At 39.5% G+C, this 10,075-nt stretch overlaps 1 protein-coding gene across 1 annotated transcript in view; it reads left to right on the forward strand.

The window, feature by feature from the left end:
• Nucleotides 1-10,075, forward strand: part of Stam (signal transducing adaptor molecule) — a 62,307-nt gene that overhangs the window by 17,121 nt on the left and 35,111 nt on the right. The gene's annotated exons all lie outside the window — the stretch shown is intronic.

Below are 10,075 nucleotides of genomic sequence, written 5' to 3' on the forward strand. Positions count from 1 at the left end.
ACCCATTTAATATAGTTCTTCATGTTGTGGGGACCCCAACCACCAAATTATTTTCCTAATGCTGCACCCATTTAATATAGTTCTTCATGTTGTGGTGACCCCAACCATCAAATTATTTTCGTTGCTACTTCACAACTGCCATTAAGAATCATAATGTAAATATCTGATATTCAGAATATCTGATATATGACCCCCAAAGGGATCATGACTCACAGATGGAGAACCACTGTAAACCATCATTTTCTAAGCATTTATTTGCTTACATTTATGAGACATCTTGTTAGAGCCTTTGCTAATGGTTTGGAAATCTAAATAAGTAATAGAGGAACTGTTTTGGTATTATTGAGGTTTAAAAGTCATGTGTGATATCCCTGGCTCAAGTAAGACTTTTTTGGGAACCAGAGTTGATGGCCCATCCTTGTAATCCCAGTACTCAGAAGGCAGAGGCAGGAAGATTGATGGGCATTCATAGATAGATTGTGCTACGTAAAGAATTCTGGGTCTGCCTGGCTTACACAATGATAAGTGAATGAGTGAATGAATGTATGTATATATTTTTTGTTTATGTATATACATGTGTTTCTGCTTTATTGTAGCATCTCAATATTTTCATTACAGAAAATGAAAAGCATAGAGTGCCATTCAGACTTCCCTGGCCCTAAGGCAGTTTTGCTTTTATGGGATACTTCCGTTATTAAAAAATATATAAATGCAGCATTTTATCACTGAATTGTTATGAAGAAATTTCCATATATGTTTAGCCATTTTAATATAAAGATTCTTTTTTTAAAATCCTTAAGATTTTTAACATTTTTGTGTGCCTCTAGAATTACTGTGAGTCAGAGATGCCATTTGTCTACAAGACCAAAGGATTAACATTATAGGAACATTATAGGTTCCCAGATCAATTCTGTAATAGAAAAATGTTAAGCTTTTTTTTTTTTTTAATTTTGCAAGCTATCTTTTTTTTAATATTTATTTATTTATTATGTATACAATATTCTGTCCATGTGTATGCCTGCAGGCCAGAAGAGGGCACAAGACCCCATTACAGATGGTTGTGAGCCACCATGTGGTTGCTGGGAATTGAACTCAGGACCTTTGGAAGAGCAGGCAATGCTCTTAACCTCTGAGCCATCTCTCCAGCCCCTTAAGCTTCTTTTTAAAATGAGAGTTTGACTTGTGTGTTGCTTATGCTTTTGTGAGGTGTATGCCTGCTCACATGCAGAGCCAGAGAAAGATGTCAGGTGTCCTGCTCTATCACTGTGTCGTAGTCTATGCCACAGTGTCTTTCATAGCAGGTGCTCGTAGCTGCTGCGCTAGCCCTCTCTCCCATTACGTTTTTTCAAGAGAGCAGTGAGTTCAAATACAGTATGGCCTTGTGCTCTTCATCTTTCTGCCTTCTCCTCAATCTCAAATCCTGGGGTTGTAAGCACATATCAGCATACCTGTCTACAAGAGGAAAAATGATCAATCTTATTCCCATCCCCATTTCTTATACTCACCTTCTGTAGGTAAAAAGATTTTAATCTATATTTTTCATTGTATCTTTACACAAATATGATTGTATGTTCTCTGCTCATATATAATAAGCACATTGTATACACTGTTTTGTAAATGCTGCTTTGTAATTAGTACACAATACCTTAATATAGCCAGTCACTCTTAGAAACGTGTTTTTCTAATGCTTATTAGTATTGGATTAAATAAAAACATTTTCTAATTTAACACCAATTTTGGTTATAAATAGTATTTAACAAGGCTCAATCACTGACGAATAATCTTTAGTAATTGTATCAGCCTTGAAAAACCACTCATGCTCTCCCTACTTTCTTAGGTTATATGGTTTTATAAAGATAACACCAAACTATTTGATTGTATTAAACATAAAATCTGATGTTTTGAAAGATACTTCAAATTTCTCAAGATACTCACATATTTTTTAGTGTGCAGTCCTAGTCTATGAGTCAGTGGTGAAGAATGCCAGCTAGGTCATATGATGAACTAAACAGCCTTTGTTTGTTTAGAAGTCAAACGAAATTACAGAATGACATCAGTTTTCTTTAAAATGTCTTCTTAAGTAGTTTCTTTTGTGTGTTAGTTTTATTAATTGTTCATGTAATAGATGTGGAGGTAGGAATTTGTCTTAATTGGGGTTTCTGTTGTTCTGATAAAACACAGTGACCAAAAGCAGCTCTGGGGGGAATGGGTTTATTTTGTTATCACTTCCACATCACAGTCTGCCACTGAAGGAAGTCAGGGCAGGAATTCAAACAGGGATGGAACCTGAAGGCAAGAAGTGAGGCAGATGTCATGGAGGAGTGCTGCTTTACTGGCTTTCTTTCTTTCAGTATGCAGGACCACGTGCCCAGAGGTGACCCCACTGACAGTAATCTGGGCCTTCCCATATTAATCATCAATAAAGAAAATGTGTGCTTGCATTGGCAGCACACATACTAAAATTGGAGTGATACAAAGAAGAAAATGCACCACAGGCTTTCTCAGAGATTAGTCTGGTGGTGACATTGCACTGAGGTTCCTTCTTCTCCAGTGACTCTAGCTTGTGTCAAGTGAGCATAAAAATTGGAGAACACAGTATTGACTATTCACATTAGTTGAAGTTGTATAATTGATTCTGGATTAATTGGTGCTGTTTTGTTTATTATTTCCCTTTAGCTATAAAGAAACTGGAAAACATGATGCCATTCTTTTTTTTTTTTTTTTTGAGACAGGGTTTCTCTGTGGCTTTGGAGCCTGTCCTGGAACTAGCTCTGTAGACCAGGCTGGTCTCGAACTCACAGAGATCCGCCTGCCTCTGCCTCCTGAGTGCTGGGATTAAAGGCATGCGCCACCATCACCCGGCCATGATGCCATTCTTTAGTTGGCTAAGGATATACTTATCTATTAAGTCAATCTTAACATTTTTGAAACAGAATTAAAAGGTAAAATAATAGCCATTTTAGCTGATATTTTGTGAGAAATAAAAATGTAAATTTTTGCAAGTTTATTAATATATTGAGTAAATGCCTAGGAACTTGAATGTGTTCCTAAACATAGGCTGTATTTAACTTGGTAAGAAGTCACCACACCGTCTCTCGTCACTGCATTATTTCATCTTGTACATTAGGCCTTTGCTCATTTATTGCAGTATTTATGAAGCACTATGAGGAATTGTTCCAACTTTACCTTTCTCCATTCAACGTCCACAGTGCATGTAGTTTCCAAGCACAACAGTACCATTACTGAATAATCCTATTTTATATCCTTCTGATTTGAAATACTACCTTCCTATAGTACATTCAATCTGTATTTAGGTATATTTTTAAGTTTTTTCTTTCGTCTCATTGATACTGTGTGTGCTATGTGTGTATTACTTATGGATTTAATTGTAAAGCTTTGTGGTGTGTTTTAATACTTGATAAGACTAGTATTTGTCTTTGCTTTCTTTTCTTAATTTTTAAATTTTTAAAATCTTAATTAAAATATAATTTCATCATTTCCTCCTTTCCCTTTTTTTCTTCCAACCCCTGTCATGTTCCCAAATCATGGTCTATTTTTCTTTGTTGTTGTTTTACATGCACGCACATAAAAACTGCTTACTGTTTAGTGTTGCTTGTATGTATATATATATATGATTTCAGATCTTACCACTTGTTTTTGGATAACCAGCTAAGGGACTCTTCCCTGGGAAGACTAATTCTCCCCCTCTCTAGCATTTAGTTCTTTAGTTGCCTGTAGAATTCAATTAGGAAATATGCTGGTCTAGTAAAACAGTGATAGTAGGGTCTCCTCTAAGAACCATCATCTCATGACCCTAGGTAGTTGGCTGGGATTCCAGTAATAAACAACACTTTCCTATTAAATGAGACTTAAAATCCAATTTAAGAGACCTTTTGGTTTCCATTCATGAGTGGTACTATTGTACCATTAGGATATCTTGCCATGTTTGGTTATTGTTGTGATTAATAGAAATCACAGCTGGGTAGGACTATTGATTGCTTCTCTCTCTTGGCAGTTTACATAGAAACTTCTAGCACTATGAAAATTGTTCCTCAAGGAGGTGGTGTTTAGATCCAGGCTGAATCTTCCAGGTCCTGTGTTCATAGAACATGGTATCTTCAGTAATAATAGGGACTTATCTTCAGTAATAATAGGGACTTACCTTCAGCTTCTGGGAGGCAACCAAAGGCAACTACAGTATTACACAGTATCCTTGGAATACTCTTGGACTTCCCTTACCTCAAAGGGAGGTTTCTCATGCTGGGTGGTGGGATTTTATTAGATGGTCCATGGCACATTGTCAGCTTAAGTCTCATAACTTTAAGACACACACACACACGCACACACAAATATAAATGTTTCCTTAAGATGTTTTCAGATTTATCCTTTTTCCCTTTCCTGCATTGTTTTCTTCTCTCCCCAATTAAAGCCTTCCTTCCCACCCCCTTCATATCACTTGTATTTTATTCCTCGCTCTGTTTTTCACTCTCTCCCGTCCCCATATACAATTTAGAATTGGCTTGATTACTTTAAAGGCAAAACTTTGCCCCATGCTTATTCATTAAATTTGTTCTTTGATAATTTCTTACATGTATATAATATATTCTGATTACTCTCACCTTCACGTCCCCACACCTCATTTTGTCCTTTGTTTGACCATTCTGTTTTGTACAAGGCTCTCTGGATGTCCATGACATTGAAAGTATTCATTAGCCTAGTGGTTCACCAGTGGGTACAAAACTTAAGACAGTGACTCTGTCTCGTAGAGTCTTATCAATAGCCTATAGATCAGCAGTAAGGGCATAGTCCCCTTATTGTCCCCTCCACTCACAGTTGACTGTTAAGAAGGCTTGTCTTATACAGGTCCAATGCAAGTAACTGTATCTTTTGGGAGATCATAATTTCATTCATGAATAGAGGATGAGAAATGAATTGTTAAGGTTTGAGCCTCTCATCCATTACTTACTCTTGGCATGTTGAGTCTCTCGCATTCACCACTGTTTACTGGAAAGTTGGGCTTCCCTCATTAGGGTTGAGAGTAGCCTCTAAGGGTAAGAATATAAATATTTAGAAGGCAGTTTAACATTATGTCTATTTAGCTTAAATTAACATCAGTAGTAATTTCCCTCATAGAACCTATGACTTCCCAAGGCATGGATTTTCTCTTCTGTGTAGTGAACCTCAGATCCAATCAGAAGTGGTTGGTTAACTCCACATGACAGTTGTGCCATTATTACCCGAGAGATTAGTGTTGTGGTAAGTGGAGTTCACTATTGAGTAGGATTGTTGGTCCTTCTTTTTGTTTTTTTCTTTCCCCAGTAGCCTGGATAGTCTTCTCCTGCAGTTTAAAAGCTAGCTATCATGGAGTTTTCCAGCTCAGTTTTAGCTTGATTTCTTTGTATCTTGCAACCAAAATGTATAATGTCTTAAACAGTAAATCTTGTTTTGGTGGGCAACCAGGTGGAAAGGCAGGAGACTGTATTGTTTTGGGGCCTCTGGAGTCTCATATGAGATTTCCTACACTTAGCACTAGGATTTTGGTTCTGTCTTACTATACAGGGCATCATCCTTCAAACATTTTTATTATTATTATTTTTAGTTAGATCAGAAGATTGTAGGTTATATGGCCCTTTCATACCCCTGTATTTTTTTAATCTGTTCTGTCCCCATGTTCTCTCCACCTCTTCCCCTCCCCTTCCTCTTTTAACCCTTCCTGCCTCCACTAATCCCCTTTTGTACTTTATTTTTACCTGTGTTCTGCAATCCTCCTAAGGCCCTGACCTCTTTCAGTTTTGTGGCTTCTGCAAGTACTCCAAGTTAAATACAAAAAGCAAGACTTGAAGCTAGGATTCTTTATGAAAGAGAATATGTGACATCTGTCTTTCTGGGTTTGGGTTACCTTACTCAATACTCCTGCCCACTCGTTTCATTCATTTACCTGAAAAATTCAAAATTTAAGTTTTCTTTTCAGCTGAATAGAATTTCATTGGGTGTATGTAGCACATTTTCCTATTCATCAAGATGGGCGTCTAACTGATGCCATTCCCTGTCTTGACTGCAGGATAGAGGTGAATGTGGATGAGCAAGTCATAGGACATAGATTACTTTGGGATGCCCAAGAGTGGCATGGATGAGTTGTGGTAATTTTATTTCAAGTTTTTTGAGTCCCCTCCAGGTTGTTTCCCTAAGTATTACACTGCTTACATTTCTACCAACAGTGTAAAAAGATACTCGGTGCTGCACAAGCATTTGTTGCCATTATTCTTGGTGATGGCTATTCTGACTGGGTGAAAAGAAATTTTAAGGTAGTTATAATCTGCATTTCCTTTATTGCTAGGGATATGAAGTGTTTAGTAGCCATATGTATTTCTCCTCTTGAGAACTCTGTTTAGTTTTATGCCCCATTTTTAATCGACTTGTTTGTTGTCTTGATGTTTAGCTTTTCTAATTCTTGTATAATATAGTTACTAATCCTGTAGCAGATGTATAACTGGCAAATATTTTTTTCCCTTTCAGTGGTAAGCCCAATCTTACAGCCTTTGCATTGTTTCTTTCACAGCCTCTCTCCTGAGTTGACGCCCCTTATTGCCCATGGCTTACCTTGACATTCATTCCACATTCCTGGCATCTCTGACTTCCTAGGATCTACATTGTATTGCACCGTTTATGTCCTACTGTCAAAGATTCACAAATTACAGTCTTGGCCACTGTAGGAATCTTGACCTTTTCCCTGGCCTCCTAGGCATTTTTTTGAACTCTGGAGGGAAGCTTTTGTGATCATATAACTGACTTTGTGTGTCTGCAAAACAAGCCAAGGGCTTCTCCCAGCTTGAAGAGTCTTTGGGTCCCTTTGGTCACACCATCGAGGGCCTTGATAATGTGGAGGGGTTTCCTGGGCTGCTCTTTGTGTAGGATACCCTAGAGCTCTCTCTCTTTCTTGTTTTTTTGTTTTTGTTTTTTTTTTTGTTTTTGTTTTTCAGACAGGGTTTCTCCGTGTTAACAGCCCTGACTGTCCTGGAATTCCCTCTATAGACCAGGCTAGCCTCAAACTCACAGAGATCCACCTTCCTCTGCCTCCCACATGCTGGAATTAAAGGTGTGCACCACCACCACCCTGCGAGCTCTCTTCTTAAAACAGTCAAATGCAGGGTATGGTGTGACTCCTCCTTCAGAGTCCTTTAAGTATCTTTCCTACTGTACTGATGTAGAGTATTTGACTTACTTTTAATAGTTTTTCTCTCTTCAGCAACTAGTTTCCTGGCCCCAACTTTATCAACAGTTACTTTCTGGGTAAGCTGCAAACTTTCCAGGCCTTTCTGTTGTGTTTTCCACTGCGATTCTATGTACAGTTAGCTAAAAGCAGCTAGCAGTAATCATGTTACAGCCTAAATGGTGTCTTGGTTTGAAATATCCTCAAGCAGATTAAGTACTCTACTTCTTTGAAGTTCACAAATTCTCAGGACAAGTGTAGGCAAGTTCTTTGCCAGAATGTAACAAAAATGGCCTGACTCAATTCCCTGTAGAATCCGTAGCTCTTGTTTGAAGCCTCTTGTGCACAGCCTTTACTGTCTATATTCTGTTAGTAGTCCACGCCTACATCTGAATTTCCCATTGAGCTCTGCTTCCAGCACTGTAGAACTCTCTAACTTGTAGATCACTGAGTTTGTGACATAGTCATTTTAGATGGCGTTGAGCAGAAGATTGGCCACTTAGCCCAGGTAGAAGTAGATGCACTGTTGTTTTTTATGTCATAGCTACTGAACTTCCTCTCCATGCCACACTTCTCATACGTGGTTTATACCGCTAATCAAGCTCCCTTTTTGCATTTGTTCCTCCTGAGACAGACTGTGACTACTCATTCCTGCACTACAGTAAAAGGAGTTAGGCTGCAGTGTCCTTTCCTGTGTCATGGTTCTCCTTATCTGAGTAGATCAGTCCAAGCCCTGTTGCAGCTCAGGGACCTGTCTGCTTTTTGATCATCACCTTTCTTTTGCTCACAGTTGTATGGAGCAGGTCAAGCTGGGTCCACTTGGGCCAGGACTAAAGGGAGCTGCTGTCACTACCAAAACTATAGGGCAATATCTCTCAGTACATATTTCATATGCATTTTCTAGTTTTGTAATTGTTTATAACAGGAAATATATATATATCTTGTTGAATTTATTTTGTTATGACTTAAAATGTCTTAGCTTTCTGTAGCACAAAAAATAAAAACCCAGAGACAGAATTGGGGTTCAACCTGAAAACCTGAAAAGCAAAACAGCCAAGCCACTAGAGAAGTCTTTCCTCTACCAAGGCTGGGCGACCACAGACTAAGCAGAGTAAAGCTCTCTCCTCTCATTTTATGTTCCCTCTAGTTCTAGGATTAAAGGCGTGACTCCCTAAGACTGGGATTAAAGGTGTGAACCGCCACCATTTGTTTTGTTTCTGCATTGATCTTGTGTTGCCCAGGGTAGCCTTGATCTCACAGAGATCCATCTGACTCTGTCTCCCAAATCCTGGGATTAAAGGTGTGTGTCACCATTACCTGACCTCTAGTGGCTTTAGCTTTGTCTCTGGTCTTGAGGCAAGATTTATTTAATTATTAAATTACAAATAATATACCTCTATAACCTTCCATTTTTACCCATATTTTTATTTATTATTAAAAATGTCCACCTCCTTCCATTTCCCTCTCACTCCCTCCCACTCCCTCTCCCTCTCCAGTCCTAAGAGCAGTCAGGGTTCCCTTCCCTGTGGGAAGTCCAAGGTCCTCCCCCCTCCATCCAGGTCTAGGAAGGTGAGCATCCTAACAGACTAGTCTCCCAAAAGGCCAGTCCATGCAGTAGAATCAAAACTTAATGCCATTGTCCTTGGCTTCTCAGTCAGCCCTCATTATTAGCCACATTCAGAGAGTCCAGTATGATCACATCCTCCATCAGTCCCAGTCCAGCTGGCCATGGTGAGTTCCCATTAGATCAGTCCCATTGCCTCAGTGGGTGGACGCACCCCTCGTGGTCCTGACTTCCTTGCTCATGTTCTCCATCCTGCACCTCATTTGGACCTTGGGAGCTCAGTCCAGTGCTCCGATGTGGGTCTCTGTCTATCTCCCTCCATCGCCGGATGAAGGTTCTATGGTGATGCAAGATATTCATCAGTGTGGCTATAGGATAAAGCCAGTACAGGCACCCTCTCCTCTGCTGCCCACAGAACTAGTTGGGGAAATCCCCTTGGACACCTGGGAACCCCTCTAGAGGCAAGATTGTAGCCAACTATAAAATGGCTTCCTTGATTAGGATAACTTCTTCCCTGCTCCCGTATTCACCCTTCCTCCATCTCAATTATCCCATTCCCCCAAGCTCTTCACAATCCTCTCCTTCTCCTTTCTCTCTCCCCATCTCCCCTTCCCCCCAATCCACCCCCCCCCCCCCCTCCCAACTTTTGCCCGACGATCTTGTCAACTTCCAATATCCAGGAGGATAAATGTATGTTTTTCTTTGGGTTCACCTTCTTATTTAGCTTCTCTAGGATCACAAACTATAGCTCAATGTCCTTTGTTTATGGCTAGAATCCGCTTATGAGTGAGTACATACCATATTCATCTTTTTGGGTCTGGGTTATCTCATTCAGTAAAGTGTTTTCTATTTCCATCCATTTGCATGCAAAATTCAAGATATCATTGTTTTTTACCCCTGAGTAGAACTCTAAAGTATATATGTGCCACACCTGCTTTATCCATTCTTCTATAGAGGGGCACCTAGGTTGTTTCCAGGTTCCGGCTATTGCAAATAGTGCTGCTATGAGCATAGTTGAACAATTGCTTTTGTAGTATGATTGGGCATTTCTTGGGTATATTCCCAAGAGTGGAGTTGCTGGATCCTGAGGTAGGTTGATTCCCAGTTTCCTGAGAAACCTCCACACTGATTTCCAAAATAGTTGCACAAGTTTGCATTCCCACCAGCAATGGATGAGGGTTCCCCTTACTCCACAACCTCTCCAGCATAGGCTATCATTGGTGTTTTTGATTTTAGCCATTCTGACAGGTGTAAGATGGTATCTCAAAGTTGTTTTGAGTTGCATTTTCCTGATTGCTAAG

Source organism: Microtus ochrogaster, chromosome 16 (genome assembly GCF_000317375.1).
Source record: "Microtus ochrogaster isolate Prairie Vole_2 chromosome 16, MicOch1.0, whole genome shotgun sequence".
NCBI lineage: Eukaryota > Metazoa > Chordata > Mammalia > Rodentia > Cricetidae > Microtus > Microtus ochrogaster.